Source organism: Sciurus carolinensis, chromosome 13 (genome assembly GCF_902686445.1).
Source record: "Sciurus carolinensis chromosome 13, mSciCar1.2, whole genome shotgun sequence".
Lineage (NCBI taxonomy): Eukaryota > Metazoa > Chordata > Mammalia > Rodentia > Sciuridae > Sciurus > Sciurus carolinensis.
In genome coordinates, this window is record NC_062225.1 from 17678592 (window position 1) to 17695699 (window position 17108).

The 17108-nt window shown below is 40.6% G+C and overlaps 1 pseudogene; it reads right to left on the reverse strand.

Annotated features, from left to right (window-relative positions):
- Positions 1 to 15946: 15946 nt before the first annotated feature.
- LOC124963556 (60S ribosomal protein L9-like) lies at positions 15947 to 16509 on the reverse strand (annotated as a pseudogene).
- Positions 16510 to 17108: the final 599 nt, after the last annotated feature.

The following is a 17108-nucleotide window of genomic DNA, read 5'->3' on the forward strand; positions in this document are numbered from 1 at the left end:
GCATATAATTACTTTAAAACTTTAAAAGCTCCGTGTGGTGGTGCAGTGGTGCATGCCATAATCCCAGTAGCTCAGGAGGCTGAGAGACGAAGATCACGAGTTCAATACCAACTTCAGCAATTTAGCAGGGTCTTCAGCAACTTAGCGAGACCCTGCATCAAAATAAAACACATTAAAAAAAAAAAAAAAAAGCGGGGATGTGGCTCAGTGGTTAAGCACCCTGGGCTCAATCCTTAGTACAAAACAAAAAGAACAACAACAAAAACCAAACTTTAAAGTCAGGAAGCAGTAACTGAGTCATCTGCTACAACCACAGCATAAAAAAATGAAACACGTGATTTTGCCTCTTAACTGCAGTGCTGCTGGAAAAGGAAGATCAAATCTTCCAATCTCACATCTACATATAATAATCAACTAGTATTTCTTGAATAGTTGCAAAATGCACGACAACAAATAAAGCAGCTCAGAGCACAGCGTGAAGCACAAGTAGAACCGCAGTGAACACTGCGCAACACCACTGGGCGCAATTAATTTCACCAAATAGCGTTAATTTAGAAATGTTATATATGAAGTTGAATTCTCAAAATTAAACAACGGTCATTTTTGTAGCTGATTATTTTATTATCGTGAGTAAACTGTCAGAAGTCATAGGACTTGGGGATGAAATGGAGTAGAATTCAGACTATTGAAGACAAAAAAAAAGTTTTGTTTTGGTGCTGGTAATGGAACAGAGGGCCTTGCTCCTGCTAGGCAAGCCCTGTACCACTAAGCCACATCCCCAGCGGTTTTTTGTTCGTTTGCTTGTTTTGTACTAGCGATAGGACCCAGGGGTGCTTTATCATTGAACTACATCCCTAACCCTTTTATTTTTTTATTTGGAGACCGGGTCTCACTAAGTTGCTGGGCCTGGCTTTGAATTTGCATCCCTCAGCCTCCTGAATAGCTGGGATCACAGGAGTGCACCACTGTGCCCAGCGGGAGATTATTCTTATACTGACTTTAACCTACACCAATTCTCCTGTATTGAGTCATGTCTTTTCACTCTAAGGGAAGTGCTAAGTGAAATCAATGAAACAGCTGAATTGATACAAGTTCCAAGAATTGCAACATGCAGAACAATGAAATCATTCATAGAAGAAGTCATTCACACACAGCCTAGTACCCACTGTAGAAAGAAAATAAGGAATGGGGCTGGGGGTGTAGAACTTGTTTAGCACGCATGAGGCTCTGGGTTCCATTCCCAGCACTGCAAGAAAAGAGCAAAACAGGAGTGGAAGGAAAGAGTCTCAGGAGTCTCTATTTAGAAGAGTTTTTAATTTTGTTTAATTTATGACCTAATGAAGTTCACATTAAAGGGTTTTTTCTCTTTTGTTTTGGTACTGGGGATTGAACCCAAGGGTGTTTTACCACTTGTTGGGGACCGTTTCCGCCATGCTGCTTGACAAGGTCTGAGCATGGGGAAGGGTTTGGCAAGGACACCATTCCAGGAAATTGCCGCTGTCATTTCTCCTAGGAATTGGGTGTTTTCTTGTAATTATCATACTTACAACTATACAACAGCAAATCATATTCCCTGGATCATTGTGATAAGAATTTAAACTCAATGAGTCTGCGGAGCTTGGGGGAAGATGAGGAATGTTTTTAAAAAATGTACCAATATCACACATAAGTCTGAAGGCACAGAGTTTGAGAAATTCTTCAAGAAAACTAGTTACTGGAATTGCCTGCTCCTATGCTGACCACACCTGCCCCAGTTAATGCTTTATCAGCAAAATAGCCTGACGAACAAAACAGGAGACTTGTCCCCACAGTGCAAGGACCGCCCTACTTAGCTTACAGGATTGGGGGACATTTGTGGTATCCACCTAGAGGGAAGCAAGTAAATAAGTTTAAGGACCCACCTCCCACAGATCCACCTCTTCCCTATACAGGAGTGTACAATGAAAATGGTGAACGAATAATTAATATTAATGGTAAATGGACAAATGTCCAATATTTGTCCTTCCTTCAAAGGCTTGGACGTCAAGGGCCACCCTGGAAATGTAGGCCTAAAGATCAAAGAAACAGCATACGCAAACAACTAGAAAAATATTATCTTAAGATCAAATGCCCTCGTTGCACGTTAATTGGTTATGAGTAGTGTATGCTGGCTTAGGTCTCACATATGTATTACAATAGGTAGAGGATAAATCAATGACATAAAAAATAATAGAATAAAATTAGGTACTCACACTGATTGGCAGTAAATAAGCTAACTTAGTCTTAACTGAGCTTGTTTAGATAATAGAGTCGACCTTTAAGGTTAAATCAAAAACATAATAATATGAGCTAAAGATTAAGTGCTTGCTCTGCTTAGCAGTCCAGTAAATTTAGCTTAAAATAAAATAGAGTCATTATGCTGGCAATAGGTCTGACACCAAAGGGTAAACAAAGGCCAGTAGGATGAAAAGAGGAAAATATCTCTCACTGTAATATGCCTATGTGAGTAACTTTATGTAAATATAGAAAGTTGACCTTAATGTACCCGCTATGTGTTAGACACCTGCTGGAAAGTGTGGTTAATGACAAATCTTGTGGTAATTTCTCTACAATTTGTATCTTGTTTAATCTGCTTTACTTAATACTATAAAAGAAGAGCTAAAATAAATCTGAGCAGCACTTGCTTCAAGTCGCTCCAGGGGCTTGAGTTGTTCCTCCGTGCTGACTCTACCCATCCTTCGGGGAACCCAGGAGTTGCTAGGGCTGGCTCCCAGCAATCGCTGATCTACATCCCCAATCCTTTAATTTTTTTTTTTTTTTTAAGACAGTGTCTGGTGCTAAGTTGCTGATTCTGGGCTATTCTCTTGCCACAGTCTCCTGAATCACTAGGATTGCATATGTGCACCACTGCACCCCACACACCATAGCTTCTTTTACTGAAGAAATGTAACCAAAGTGTGACCATTCAATTCATTCATTGCACAAATATTTATTGCATGGCACCTCAAACTGCATTAATGTAGTAGGCACATGGCATGTAATAGCCAGCAAAACATCCCTATCCTCACCCAGCTGACATTTAGATGATAAACATCATGTGTAAGGAAGTTAGGTAACGCGTTAGAAGGTGGTGACTGCTGTAGGGAAATAAGGGCAAGGTTAAATGGACCCAGCATATGTAGAGGTACAGGTTGGGATCTTAAAGGGTAGGCTTTGCTGAGAAGCGAATTTATTTATTTAGTTAGTTACTAAGGATTGAAGCCAGGGGGACTTTACCAGTAGATCTCCAGTCCTTTTTATTTTTTATTTTGAGATAGGGCCTCACTACATTGCCAAGGCTGACTTTGAACTTGGATCTTCCTGCCTCACCTCTCTGGGATTACAGGTGACTTCTACCACGCCTACCTTGAGAATTGACTTTAAAAGAAGATCTGGAAAAGGTGTTAATGTTTGGGAGAAAAGCATTCCAGGAAGAGGTAACAGCTGGTACAGTTCCAAGAAAGCAGGAACATCTTAACTTTTCCCAGAAACATCAAGGTAGCCAGAGTGAAAGAAGCAGAGAGGGCTAGGAGGGAAGTGGAGGGAGATCTCAGAGGGCCTGGAGCTGTTACAAGGTCTCTGCTTCCATTTTCCTTGTTTACTCTGAAACTTTGCTTTTGAACAGAGAAGGAATTCAATTTAACTTTCATTTTAAAACAGTCTCTCTAGCTTCTCTATTGAGAATAGATTAAAGGTAACAAAGCCCAAACAGAGGTCAGTGGGGAGACCATTGCAATAATCCAAGCAAGAGCTGGTAGTGGGTCAGGCCAGGTGGACAGTGGAAGTGGAGAAAAGTGATCACATTATGGATGAGTTCTGCACAGGATTTCCAGAAAAATCAGATGTGGGCCGGGGGAAAAAAAAGTCAGAGTGAGCTGAAGGTTTTGGGCCTGAACAACTACAAAAGGTAGAGTTGTCATGAACAGAGGTGAGGCTTGGTTAGAGGAGGTGAGTCAGGAGTTTTGGATATAGTACTTTGACATCCAAGTGGGAAGTCAGTGAATAGTTGGATGTGTGAGTCTGGAGTTCAGGAAAGAATTCTGGGATAGGAGACACAATTTGGGTGTTGTAAGTATATGGGTAATATTTATATACTTATCATTCTCTTAGCATGAACCTTTTTTAATATATAGATAGGGTCATATGCTGGGTACAGTGGTACATGACTACAATCCCAGTGACTCAGGAGGCTGAGGCAGGAGAATTTCAAGGTCCAAGACAGTCTGGACAACTCAGCAAGATCCTGTATCAAAATAAAAAATATAAAGGACTGGGAATGTAGCTCAGTGGTAGAGCGCCCTTAGCATCAACACCTAGTAGCAAAAAAAAAAAAAAAAAGAGAGTTTCATTATATTGCTCAGGCTGGCCTTGAACTTGTGATCCTTCTGCCTCAGCCTTCTGGATTGCTGAAACTAAAGTCACACACCACCATGCCCAGCCTAATGTGAACTTTTTCAAACACACAGAAATGTATACAGATTTAGTACATATACCGTCTACCTCCGTTCAAATATTAGCCATATTAGCTCTCTGTTTCTCTATTTATACATGCTTTTACTTTGTTGGTTAAACAGAACCATTTGGAAACATCTTGTTACTTCATTCTTGAATAATCTCCCCCCCCAATCCGCAACACGGGGAATGAAATCCAGGGTTGCACTACCACTGAGTTACAACCCTAATGCTTTTTTAAAAACTTATTTCTTATTTTGAGACAGAAGTCCTTTAAGTTGCTCAGGCTGCCTTGAACTTGTGATCCTCCTGCCTCAGTCTCCAATCACTGGGATTACAGGTGTGCACCACTGCACCTGGCTCACAGATTGTTTTAAATGAACCTAATAAACATGGGTTTCATAAAGGAAACTCCCACCCTGTACTGGTTTTTAGACCTAATTCTGAAAAGATTAACTTGTACATTAGAGATTGCTAAGGAGTCAGGAAAATCTCATTCATTTTCGGGCTTCCTGAACATTGGGCCACTTCCCTTCATGAATCAGGAAATAACAAAACAAATAAATTGTGTGTGGAACCAAGATCAAACAGGCACTTTATAATAAAAAATAAAATAGTTGACATTGGCCACAGCTAGAAACCCAGAGATAAAAGACACTGGATTGAAGATTCGATGGTACTGGGATAAATTGTGAATTTCATCTGACTCTCAGAAAAACAGTCTGGCCCCTCCTGGGGAAGCAGAGTTAGGTTCCAGGAAAGCACTAATTGGCTTGGGATGGCTCTAACCCCTTTCCCTAAGTCAGAGCTTCTCTCTCTACCTCTAGTTCTTTGCCCAAGAACCTTTCCTGTCTCATTTTTCAACCAAGCACCAAGTTCAGTAAATACTATACCGGACTTCAATCTGTGTGTTTCAGACCAATATCAAATCCAGAAGAAAATCAGCTCCATTCTGAGCCATGAGGAGGTATTTTAAACATCAGAGGGAAAAGAAAATAAGAAAAAAATGAGACTCAGAAGGAAAGAGAAGGAGTACACAGAAGGGAAGAAAATGGAAGAATTAATTACGATGAATATTTTCCCACTTAGTATAGCTACACTAAGTGTAGCAGTACTAAAGTAAAAAAGGTCCTATTTAAAAATGGGCAGCATTCCACATTCCAGGAGGATCACCAAGGAATATATCTTTAAAATTTTTTTTCTTTTTCTTTTGTACTAGAGATTGAGCCTAGGGATGCTTTACCAGAGCTACATCCCCAGCCCTTTTTATTTTCTTTGAGACAGGATCTCACTAAGCTACTTAGGATCTCAGTAAATTACTGAGGCTGGCTTTGAACTTGAGATCCTCCCGCCTCAGCCTCCCGAGTCACTGGGATTACACACGTGCACTGCTGCGCCCAGCAAAAAGTGTATTTTGTTGAAGAGAAAGGCACTGAAATGGGCTCTGTTATGCAACGGTTGATCCCTAGGCCAAGTTCAGAAGCAGGAAGTTTGGAAAAGAAGTCTGGAACCAGTCTGTATAATGACCTCAGAGGTTATCTATAATCAGGCCAGGGAAACCTGTGCACGTTTGTTCCTTTGACGCAGATTTCCTTTTTCCGGTTAACATGAACTTAAATTGTTGTCATTAGGAATTATTGTTAGTCTTGGGAGATTGAGGATGTTGAGTTTTGTCCAAAAGCTACCCACAGTCACCAGGAACAGAGCTGCAGAAGGGAACTGAGAGAATTAAGCAGTCCTATCTGACAGTGGCAGAGGGTTCCCCAAATACATAGGGTGTTTGTTTATGGGTGACACTCTGCTTGAGGGCTTTATCCACATTAACTACTTTATTTCTCACAATAAAACCTTATGAAATAATCATTGCTTCACTTTGTGGAAGAGGCAACAGAAACAGAGAAGTTAAAGGACCTGTTCGAGGTCACTCAAATGGTAAGTGGGAAAGCCAGGTTGAAGTCAGGCAGACTGAACCTGGATTTTTACCATTTCCACAGCCTTTTTTTTTTGAGACAGGGCCTCGCTAAGTTGCTCAGGGCCTTGCTAAGGTGTGGAGGGTTGCAATCCTCCTCCTGCCTCAGTCTTTGGAGTCGCTGGATCAGAGGCTTGTGCCACTGAGCCCATCAACACCTGTTTCTTGTAAAAGCCCACACACAAGCCCTTTATGAGCCTCCCTGCAGGGACAGGCAGCCCAACACGGAGCACACGGTGATTGGTTCTACTGCCCTTGCTCCCTCCCCACCAGCCTCACTACCGTTTCCTGCCTCAGCTTCACAATTCCTGATATGGAAGAACTTTGAACTTCACTTGATCTATAAGCCTAACATTAAGAAACAACACTACTAGAACCTAGGTGTATTCTATGATCTAGCAATTCTGCTCCTAAGTTCTCTCCTAGAGAAGCAAATACGTGCTAAAGATGCAGCTCAACTTTGAGAATGCTCAACCATTTTATCAGGTTCACCTTAAACCTTAAAATGTTTTAATAAAGGAAATAAAGCATTGCAGTGGAAGCTGAAGCCCCCTTTGCCTTCCAATCCCAGTTCCATTACCCTTCCTCAGACCCCTCAGCCGATTATAAATTGTTATGTGTTTATACCCTTATATAAACATACTTGTATTAATGAATTTGTTACATTTTTCTTACTCTGTGAGACTGAGCACCCTTCCCTATTTCCTCTTCTAAGAATTTCCTTGTGGTACTGGTTCCTTTTCTGTTGTATTGTTCTTTGTTTATTAATTTCAGGAGCTTTGCTTATTAGGGTATTTAAAAAACATTTTCTGTCATATTAATTGCAAATATTTTTCCTCACTCTTTTTTTTCACGTTGTTTGTAGTGTTTTTGCTTGGCCAAAAAAATTTTTTTTTTAGTGTACTCAAACATGTCTTTTTTTTTGGTTTGGAATGGGTATTGGGAATCAAACTCAGGACCCCCCACATTAGACAAGTGCTCTTTAGCACTGAGCTACATCCTTAGCCCCTACTTTTTTCTTTTACTTGTCTGTGTTTTTGTCTTGTTTAAGGAGATTTCCCATCCCCCCAAATATGCAAATATCCTCTCATTTGTTCTTTCAATGTTTCATTTCGTGTTTAGATTTATTCACAAAGTTCCATATCAGACACTTCCTGGAATACCTAAGAATACACTGGAGTGAATAGGGAGAGTTTCCCATTTTGAAAAGATGAATTTGGAAAATAAGTTGGAACTGGTTTTTGTCTTCAAACTTTTCCTATGTAGTGATTAAAAGGAAATATGAATGCTACAGAAATAATTAGTCCAGCAGCTAGCCCATTTGATATCTTGTTAGCAGGAAGTGGAAAAATTAATATTAACTATTTTATAAAATAAAATCTGATGAGGATTTTTAAATCTGTGACTTCTTTTTTCCAGTGTTACTCAAAGAATGTGATAGTCTCAGAAAATATTCTAGTTTCTTTCCAGGTATTGACAAGGCCTAGGGATGAGTGTTGAGAATAGCTGAAAATAATTGCTTAAATTAAAATACAAGAGGCTGGGTGTGATGGCACAAGCCTGTGACCCCCAGAGACTAGGAAGGCTGAGGCAGGAAGATCAAAAGTTCAAGGGCAGCCTGGGCGAAAACCATTTTTGGTGTTTGGTCACAAAGCTCTCTTTGCTTTGTTCTCATCAGACCCTCCTTCCAGAGCAGGAGGACATGAGGTTGCCAAACAAAAGCTGTCATTGCTCCCACGACCCACTCTCCTACCACTCTCCTACCATGTATCGTATCGTATTTCAGGCTTTTCCAACAAGGATCAAAATACATCATCATCCTTAATTGAATCAGTCGTCTTGAGCTAAGCTTGAATTTATGGAGTGCAGAGTTTGCCCTTAACTTATAAAATGGTGGAAAGCCGCTTAGAAGTCTTTGAGGCTGGGTGCAGTGGCACATGCCTGTAATCCCAGTGACTCGGGAGGCTGAGGCAGGAGGATCATAAATTCAAGGCCAGCCTCAGCAATTTAGGCCCTAAGCAATTTAGTGAGATGCTGTCTCAGAAATAAAAATAAAAAGGGCAGGTAATGTAGCTCAGGGGTAAAGTGCCTCTGGATTCAATCCCCAGTACCACCCTTCCTCCCCCTGCAAAAAAAGTCTTTAAGGAAGTCTATCCTAACTCATTTCAGGTAGTTTAATCTGACAGTTCAAAATGGAATAGAAACAAGATATCAGACCGTGTTGGGTTGCTGATTCCTCTCGCCCCCTTCTGGCTGAGTGAGCTCTGCTCACCATGATCTGTTTTATTACTTGGCAGCTGCGGAGAATGCAGCTGACTGGAGCAGAAATCGCTGCTATCAGCCATGGCAGGGAGGAGGGGGCGCTCATTTCGAAAAAGGATAAAATGTGAACGTTCATTAGATTATTTTTCAACATTTGCTGGTAGATAAACCAACAGCCCGATCCAACTCCCTGAAAAATTCTTACAGGTTAAACTGAGGAGGTTGGGGAAGGACTTTTCTTTTCAGCCATTCCAAAATATTTCTTGAAGGTGTTTTCTCTCAAACAGATCAGAGAAAAGATATTTTTAGTGAGGAGAACCAAAAGCTGGACTAGGGACATGTGAGGAGCTTGGAACTCCTCACGTTCTCTTTTCCTGTTCCTTCCAGGAGGAAGGCAGTCACAGCCTCTACTTTTGTTCTCTGGCTCGGTTTATAAGGTTAGTCAAATACCCTGTACAGCAGAGTTCCTGGGTTAATGATTGATCTAACTGGGGTAAAAGCCATATGCTACTGTCACACTGCATTTTATACTATGTTTCCAAAGTCGTTAGCTGTTGCTCACTGGTGATGCAGCTTAATGCTGTGTCACCAGACTGTTCTAGAACATATGTATATATTATGTTCACACAGTTCAACGAGAAACAGAGAATTTCCCTTCAAGATAGTACTATGATTATTCCGATAACCCTGAAAGGAAAAAAGAAAAAGTGACCCAAAGAATCAAGATAGCATTTGGGTAATATTTAAATCAGGTTGCCTCTCTGATTTGAAGGTTTTTTTTGTTTTTGTTTTTTTTTTTTTTTTGGTGCTGGGGGTTGAACCCAGGGCCTTATGTATGCAAGGTAAGCATTCTACCAACTGAGCTATCTCCCCAGCCCCAGGAAGGCATTTTTAAAGTGAATTTTGCTTGAGGTATAATAGACATGCTGAAAAGTGAACTGTAGTGATAGATCATTGGTGTTCAGCTTAACTCTGGTGTGCTGCTCAGAGATCATAAAACAGAACATTATTACAATCCCAGGAAATCTCTGGATCTGTACCAGTCACAAAATCTCAAAGGTTATCTTCTTCCCCTTTTCTTTTCTTTCTTTTTCTTTCTTTCTTTCTTTCTTTCTTTCTTTCTTTCTTTTTTTTTTTTTTTTTTTTTTTTTTTTTTTTTTTTTTTTTTTTGCAAGCACTCTACCACTGAGCTTTATTCCCAGCCCCAGTTTAGCTTATTTTGGAACTTTATATATGGAATCATATATTTTGATATCTGAGCTCTCAAAGTGTGAAGTTGATCCATGTTGTGTGCAGCTGTAGTTGGTTCATTTTCACTGATACAAACATTCCATCATGTGCACCTGCCATAATTTATCCCTTCTGCCACTGATGGGCATTTGGAGTTTCTAGCTTTTGGTTATCACGGATACTGCGGCTATCATAATTCTTTTGGTGCTGGGAATGGAACTCAGGGCCTCTCACCAGCTAGGCAAGTGCTCTACCACTGAGCTACACCCTCAGCCCATGACGTTTCTTTTTCCCTTCCTTCCTTCCTCTCTCCCTCTCTTCTTTCCTTCCTTCCTGTGGGGATTGAACCCAATGGCACGCCACCATTGAACCACATTCTCAGTTCTTTTAATTTATTTTTTATTTTGAGACAGGTTCTCATAAAATTGCCCAATGTGGCCTTGAACTTGAAATCCTCCTTGTTGGGAGGTCTGAGCAGCTGTATGGAGGCGGGGCATCAGGTAGCCCGCCCACGCCAAATAACAACCAATCATTCTCCAGCTGATAAACCCTAGTGGTATCTCGAAACTGCCAGTCAATGAAAGTGTCCCTAGCCAACCCCAAGGGGACACTAAATCCTCAAGCCTTCTCAGCCCTCTACCCTGGCCTTCACCCTGGCGGACTAGTGAATCTTGCCTGAGAGCCAACCTCAATAAAGCCTTGTTCAACCGCTTTTGGTCTGACTCCTTTTGGCCATACATATCCGACCTTAGACTCCTACCTCAGCCTCCTGAATTAGCTGGGGTTACTGGTGTGCACCATTAGTGTCCAGATAGGATGAATTCTAGAAAGCAATGAAATCATCAGAGATTTCTAGGATCATGTCAGAATGACTCAGGAAAAAACTGGGTTCTCATTAGCCAAAGATGGGATAATTTAAGCATCAATCAGAATAATAGCTACAATGAATTAAAACACATTTAGTATGTATAAATACCAAGCCCAAAATTATTCCTGAAAAAATCTCATTGGGAGCATCATGCTAAGTGAAATAAACTAGACTCAGAAAGTCAAGGGTCAAATGTTTTCTCTCACATGTGGAAGGAAGAGAAAGAAAGAAAGAGAAAAGGAAAGGAATAAAAAAGGGATCCCATGAAAATAGAAGGGAGACCAACAGAATAGTATGGAAGTGGAAGGGGGTCAAGAGGTAGGAAGGAGGGGAGGGCAAAGGGAAGTACGGGAGAATAAAATCTACAAATTATGCTGTCTGGGTATGAATGTACCAATGAATCTGCTTTCATATAAAGTTATAATGCATTACTTGAAATAATAATTAATATTAGAAGGGTGATCAGCAGAGTAAAACAAATGGATCGGGGAAGAGAGGAGGAAAGGGAAAGAGAACGTACTAAACGTACTAAGGAATGAAACTGACCAAATGGTGTTTATATATGAAATGCCTTAATGAGTCCCATTACTGAGTATAATTTTAGTGCCCCAATTGAAAAAAAAAAAAAAACCCATTGGTCATCTTTGGAGAAGGCTAGAGAACCAATTCATTATTTTGAAAACTCATAGATAAAAGGAACGAATCAAACAGTTCTTAAAAATGGACTATAGCGGACTGGGGAGATAGCTCAGTTGGTATAGTGCTTGCCTTGCAAGCATAAAGCCTGGAGTTCAATCCCCGGCACCGCAAAAAAAAAAAAAAAAAAAAAAAAAAAAAAAAAAAAAAAAAAAAAGGACTGTAGGTACAAAAGCATATTGAAACTAAAGACTTTATAGTTTCTAAGTTAAAACAGGAAGGTTGGACCTTGGACATCTGATGGAGACAGTTCTGTTCTATGTTGTTAATAGTTTACTGAATTCTATAAAATATATGGAATAGGGAAGAATGCCTTTATTTTATTTTTAACAAAATTTCCCCATAGATTGATAATCCTGCAGATTTATAACCTCGGGTAGCTATCAACAAATGTTAATAGATGATGACAAAGAAAGAGAAAGAGACATCATCATACACAGGAAAAAGAAGCATTTTAATTTGTTTAAACACACTGCAACCCCTTAGCCACTTGCATTAGTTTTCCAGGGAAGCCATCATTTACGCACGCACTCATGTAGTCACAGTTATATCATGGGCCATTATTTGTTTATATTTATTTTACTAGCTGCAGGAGAGAAAAATATTGCAGCATAAGCTTCTTTAAATGACCAAGCAAATACCATGACCTCTACTTCTCTCTTGTAGGTTTATTTTAAATTATCAGTTCATCCTATAAGAAGGAATTTTCAAATGGCATGTGATTTTCCCATTCTAATAAACTTCTTCAGAATACTATGATAAGAGAACTGATCTACTTACTTGGGGTCCTGCTCTGTAATCTCCAGTTCTGTCCTACAGTGGGTGATGAGTACCCCATCAGCTCAACCCCTCATTAGGACAATTCCCAGTAACTGCCATGGCTGTGATACGAACCCACTCTAGAGTTGAAGAGATTGGAGATGCAGGTCACATCAGCGCCACTCTTCCAGGAAGCACAGGAAAATGGACTCTGGAATGAAAGAACTAATAGAACAGGTGTCTTCGGTCTGCTCCTGATGGTAAGTTCTGAAAGGGCTTCTCATCAAGAATACATGTCCCACGTCTTCTTTTTCGCTCCACGAAGGGCAACAGTATTCACAGAGCAGGGTAAACTCAAGAAAGCAGAAATCGCAAAGGGGCACATTTGTTTGAACATCTCTACCGGCACTGTGCTAATTGTCAGGAGTGACAGAGGCGTGGGAAACAACCCCCGTCCTCGAGACTTCCACAAGGAGCAATGCTTTTTGACTGAGTGCTTCCTCATATCATGCATGCAATGTGAAGGAGCACAAATATATAGAAATACATATTTTATTTTATTTTATATTAATTTATTTTGGTATCGGGAATTCAACCCAGGGACACTTAACCACTGAGCCACATTCCCAGACCTTTTTTGTATTTTACTTAGAGACAGGGTCTTGGTGAGTTGCTTAGGGCCTTGCTAAGTTGCTGAGGCTGGCTTTGAACTCACCATCCTCCTGCCTCAGCCTCCCTAGCTGCTGGGATTACCGGTGTGCACCACTGCACCCTGCCAGATATATATTTTAAATGTATATACATGCATGTATTACCTATGTCTATATCCATCCATAAATATATATATCTGCTTGACTATATATATTATACGTGTGTGTGTGTGTGTGTGTGTGTGTTATCCTCAGAAAGGTATTGTTATTCCCACTTTGAAGACAAAGAAACAGAAGTTCAGAGAAGTTAAATAACTTAAAGAAGCTCGCACAGCAAGTTAAGTAGTAGAGCTAGGTTCTTAGAACCTTAGGCCCTTCTTTAGGGCTTGCATGTATAACTATTAAGCTATCCTCTTCCCTCCAAGTTTGATCAAGAGACAGACGTGCACATTTTTGTTTTTGTTTTTGTTTTGTACTGGGAGATTGATCCCAGGGAACTTTACCACCAAGCTACATCTCCAGTCCTTTGTCCTTTTTATTTTGAGACAGGGTCTTGCTAAGTTGCTCAGGCTGGCTTCAAACTTGGCAATCCTCCCGCTTCAGCCTCTCAAGTTATCCTCCTGCCTCAGCCTCCTAAATTGCTGGGATTACAGGTGTGCACCACCATTCTTGGAACATTTACATAGTCTCATTAAGATGCACAATGGGTAGGTTAGAGATTTTTACTTTAGACCTTCCTCTGACATTTTAGTCAATTCTTTGGGCCTCTTTCTTTTTTCTCTCAAGTCATTATAACTATACTATATTGTCTATTTTATACAATTATAATAATGAATGTTCAAGCACTTTGAAAAGACAAAAATAGACAAATAGAAAACGCTATTGTCATTATAATTATTTTTTCCCCAACACAACAGAGGGCCCTACACTTGTCTTCTGTCTTGGTTGGGTCAAGGTCTAGACAGATATTCTAATTCAGTGAACACTTACTGAACACCTGCTGTAAACCTAGCAAGTGCTTGGCACTGCTTGTATAAAAATGAGCAATCTGGAGCCAGGCGCTGGATGCCTGCCTGTAGTCCCAGCTATTCAGGAGTCTGAGGTGGAAGGATTACTTGAACTCACAAGTTCGAGACCAGCCTGAGCAACATAGTATCTCATTTAAAATAAATAAAGATGAGCAAGCCAGATACTGTGCCTGCCTTTGTTAAGTGCAGAGTCTTAAGTAGAAAATACATACTAAGTGAGCCAGTACACAAATGTGGGTAAGATTTTAAATTATATCTTGAAGGAAATAAATGTCTTGTTAGGTAAGAGCATAAGAGATGGACTTGGAGGAGATAACTTTCATGCTGGTGGAGGGAAGAATTGAAAATCTGGGGTGAGGGGCATTTGAAAAATATGCTTTTTAATTTATTCCTTTTACTTACACATAACAGAATGTATTCTGATATGTCATACCTGCATGGAGAATAATTTCCCCTTTTTGTGGTTGAACACGATGTGGAGTTATACTGGCTGTGTATTCATATATGAACATAGAAATGTTATGTCCAATTCATTCTACTGTCTTTTCCATTCCTCTCTCCCCTCCCCTCCCCCACTGCCCCTGTCCAATCTGGTGAACCTCCACTCCTCCACCCCATCCCACCCCTGCCTATTCTATGTTAGCATCCTCATATCAGAGAGCACATTCAGTCTTTGGATTTTTTTGGGGGGGATTGACTTATTTTACTTAGCATGATATTCTCCAGTTCCATTCATTTACTGGCAAATGCCATAATTTCACTCTTCTTTATGGCTGAGTAATATTCCATTGTGTATATTTACCACAGTTTCTTTATCCATTCATCAATTGAAGGGCATCTAGTTTGGTTCCACAATCTAGCTATTTTGAATTGAGCTGCTATGAACATTGATGTCACTGCATCACTGTAGTATGCTGATTTTAAGTCCTTTGGGTATAAACTGAGGAGTGGGAAAACTGGGTTAATAATGGTTCCATTCCAAGTTTTCTATGGAGTCTCTACACTGCTTTCAAGAGTGGTTGCACCAATTTGCATTCCCACCAGCAACGTATGACCGTACCTTTTTCCCCACATCCTTGCCAACATTTATTGTTACTCGTATTCTGATAATTGCCATTCTGACTGGAGTGAGATGGAATCTCAGTGTAGTTTTTTTTTTCTGTCTTTATTTTTATTTTAGTTGTAGATGGAATACAATACCTTTATTTTATTTATTTATCTTAATGTGGTGCTGAGGATGGGACCCAGGGCCTCACACATGCTAGGCAAGCACTCCACCACTGAGCCACAACCCCAGCCCTCAGTGTAGTTTTAATTTACATTTTTCTAGTTGCTAGAGATGATGAACATTTTTTCTTCCTGTATTTGTTGACTGATCGTATTTCTTCTTCTGTGAAGTGTTCAGTTCCTTTGCCCAATTATTGATTGGATTATTTGTTTTTGTTTTTGGTGTTAATTTTTTCAAATTCTTTATATATCCTGGAGATTAATGCTCTCTCTGAGGTGCAGCTGGCAAAGATTTTCTCATGAGGGGCATTTTGTCTGAGTTGAGATGGGAGAGACATGAGCCTCGGGTATGGGTCATGCTGGCTCTCAGGAGCCTGTAGTGGCTTTTATACTCCATCCCAAGTGCAACAGGAAATCATTAATGGCATGCAAGCTGAGATCTGGCAGGGTCAAAGTTGAAGGTCAAAAGCGATTTCACTGGGGTTGGGGTTGTGGCTCAGTGGTGGAGCGCTTGCCCAGCATGTATGAGGCACTGGGTTTGATCCTCAGCACCACATATCAATAAATAAAATAAAGGTCCATCAGCAACTAAAAAAGTCTATATCTATAAATAAAAAATACACAAGAATTTTTTTTTTGAAAGGACACTAAAGTTTATTCAACCTGTTGGAAAGGATTAAGTCCAAAGTCAATAGAGATCTTTTATTGCATCACTGAAATATCAAATTGACTCTCCAGAACTGTGTTTCTGTGGCTGGATAACTCTTAGATCTTATTCATCAGCCGGCTAAACCATTCCTTTTTCAGAAACATAAATACCATCCCAAAATTTTCTGATATCTTTGTTTTTCACTGTTGTGTCTTGCTGAACTAAAGCAGCTGAATTTGAAACAAGTTCAATATCATTTCCTTCAAGGATTAATTCATCCTTCTGAGCTTGAGACACTGAGCAAGCAACACCTGTCCTCATATGAACCCTGCGGATATATTTTTCACCCAAGAAATTTCTGATTTCAACAAGAGACCCATTCTCCTGAATAACAGCATTGATGGGGACATGAGCGTACACAGACCTCATCTTGTAATGGAAGCGCAGTGTTACACCCTTGATCATGTTCTGTACGTGGCTACAGATCGGGCGAACAGTGGCCAATTCCTTCCTATTTCCCCACCATTTGTCAGTCCGTAGCCTCTTCTTTTTCTTTCCAAGGAGCTGAGTTCTACATTGATATGATTGAAATCCCTCGGGAGGGTTCCTCTTGGACCCTTCATAATAACTGTATGTCCCTTCAGAGTAATGTCGACATTTTATGGTATGTCGGCAGTCTGATTGCTGAGAATGGTCTTCATTCTTGCAGTAGATGCGGCAAAGCAAGAATGCTTTTTTTTTTTTTTAAAAAAGTGATTTCACTGATGATCTGTGACATCTGGGCTGCGTAAGGGAGCAGTGAGGAAGAGGGTCCTGCAGGGTGACGAGGGAACAGCAAGCCATTGGGCTGAGGGGCCTGGGAAGGTGGAGGCGTGGGGCTGCTTGAGACATGGGAAGAGAGGAGGTTTGAGTCAGTGAGGAAGGGCAGTGAAGCTTCTGGTCTACACTGAGGTCATGAAAGAAAGTGGGTGACTGTCAAGGAAGATGGTCTCTCTGTAAAAGCAGCAAGGACAGGCCAGGATCCACACTCTGGTGCTGGAAAACATTTTGCCTTTTGACTCCAATTCCACATGGGAGGACTTGGTCTGGTCCATTTAAAATGCTGTCACTCATTGTTTCTGAGGAGGGTGTGATGGATAATTTGGAAGCACAGCTGGAGATGTGAAGGGAGAAAACGGAAAGGCCGGAGCTGACTGAGCTGGGAAGAAGGTTCCAATTCTCAGAAGCTCAAGCTTGTGGGTTCTGAACAGGGCTGACCCCTGCTGGTAAATTCTAGTAGAAGCCCAGGAAGCAGAGCGGT